Source organism: Leptodactylus fuscus, chromosome 10 (genome assembly GCF_031893055.1).
Source record: "Leptodactylus fuscus isolate aLepFus1 chromosome 10, aLepFus1.hap2, whole genome shotgun sequence".
Classification (NCBI taxonomy): Eukaryota; Metazoa; Chordata; class Amphibia; order Anura; family Leptodactylidae; genus Leptodactylus; species Leptodactylus fuscus.
The window spans coordinates 81,264,976-81,267,464 of record NC_134274.1 but is presented as its reverse complement, the minus strand read 5'-3'; positions in this window follow the sequence as shown (position 1 = coordinate 81,267,464).

Sequence of the window (2,489 nt, the reverse complement as noted above, 5' to 3'; positions counted from 1 at the left end):
GAGCTATCTGTATCTTCTCAAAAGCTACTTTTTCCTACAGAATGTTCACCTAAAATAACCTTGCTTTGTAGTGCAGCTGTCACCTCTTCTCTCAGCTCATGTGACTTAAACACTTGGTTTTCCTGTAGGTATAAACATATGAGGTTCCTTTCAATGGATTTCACATATATTTGCTAATTTCCCAATTTAATATAGAGGATCATATAAGATAAAAAATAGAAAGAAATAGAAAAAGAAATAGAAAAAGAAAATAGACATCTCTTTGTTGGATATATTTTCCTTTTTTCCTTGTTGGATGCATCCTGATTTTCTTAGGCCTATTTGTGATGTCACAGATCTGTTGTATACACCAGTCGACACATAACACACATAACACTTATACTGATCAGCCCATCAGGGTCACAGGTCACAATGTGTTGCTGTCAATCAACTGACCACATGAACGGACATTGAGTCACAGTAAGAGCTCCATGCCTAGTTGCATGCCTTCATACATAATGGATTATAACTTGAAAATCCTAAAAACATGGACTTTACATGAAACTATTGAAAAACATGCTTAAGGTAAGTTATAACTTCTATCACTTTATCATGCATTGTTATTAGTCACACCATGTTAATTTGTTTACTCATTAATAGTTAGACACTCCATGCATTCTTTTGGCTAGAAGAAAGAATGATGAATGGACATCACTGATTGAACTGCTGCATTTTTCCATATATCTATATCTGAAGAGAAAAATAGATAAACTTTAGCAAAAACCAAATTAATACAATAATGATTTTAACCAATGTACAGTTTAATAACTTTATGGATTCCTAATACTATTTGATTATATTCATATATTGTACATATATTCATATACATGTCATATATTCATATATTGTACATAACATGTTCCTCCTCTCCCTGCTTCCAGAGAGTGGGCTATGACAAAAATCTGTCACCACACATCAGACTCTCCTCCTGTGTGTAAATATATATATTATGATTATGATCCATAGTATTATTCACTATAGCATAATTATGATTATTTATAAACATCAACACATAATCATGTGGATTATACCTGATCATTGGACTTCTCCTCATGTAAATGGGATTTCTCTTTATATAGCCAAATAGTACGTAAGTAAAACTCAGTAGACAGTCATTCCTTCAGAGATACTTTTAAACTCGACCCCTGACCTTCCTGTCAATCACATCCCACAATAACTCCACCAGGTCATGAGAGAATGCCAAGCTTGCCCTCTTCCTAAGAATATGAGGCAGCTCAAATTCCTCCTGGTTACTGGGAAGATCTGACATTTTGGAAACAACTGGTCCCTTCCCAGATACATTCCTTTGCAGATACTCAATAGATTTGGTTGGCTGCAATTCTTTAATTTCAGTTAATAATGGAATTTCAATTTGTGGATTTTCTTTCATGGCATATGGTTTATATGCAACATGTAATTTCCTACGTTTCTCATAGATTTTGTCACTTTGGCCAATTGCTTTCCTCCTACAAATAGGGGACACTACAACCTGATTTGACAGATTTCTTTTAATAGGCTTTGCTTTTTGCTTTGGACATACTCGGTTTGCTTTTGCCATTTGTCTCTCATGTCTTCTGGCCATGTCTAATAAACTAGCAGCTTCAAATAAAGTCTTCTTATCTGAGGCACTGGCAAGGGTGACTGCATCCAAGAATTTGAACTTTTTAACAAAACTTTTCACCATAGATGAAGAGTTCACCTTTGGAATGACAGTTTTGTATGTCCTCTCAAATTTAGACATGAATGCAAAAGTACATTCTTTTCTGCCAATCTTTATCTCATTCAGTATGTCAGGTGTTGGCATGCTGTCACCTCTCGTGCACCAGATTAATTTCTTTAATCTCTCCACATCACTGTCTTTTAACCATTCATTTGGCTCGTTATCATAAGACATTTTTGCAGACAAACGTTCTGTAAAATCAATAGGAAGCCATAATTTAAACAGTTTATTTCTCTGTTCAATATTTAGATCAAATTTCTCTGCATGGCTTTCAAAAATTTCTGAGTTTCTACACACATGGATCTTTACATCATATGTGGGAATGGCTTTACTCAGATTCATCAAATATTCCTGAGATTTTAATTTCAATTCAGTTTCTTGTATCATTTGTTCCTCACCATCTATGGCCATTACTGCCACATGGTGCTCTTTATCAACATGTTGAGATTTCTCATTATCTGTCTGAACAGATTTATGCATACTATTACTTAATTTCTTTTCTGTTACTACGTCATTAAAAATCTTTACCAAAGAAGCAATATTCCTAAATATCCGCTTCTCTTTTGTAGAACAAATTCTATTTTCAATCTTAGAATTTGCCTGCTCACATTGTGTATACAAATCTTGCCATATACTCTCTATACTGTCACTAGACACAATTTTAAACTCAACGTTACACTTTTTAGACAATGACTCTAATTTTTCCATACTTTAAAAGTAAAATCTTTCC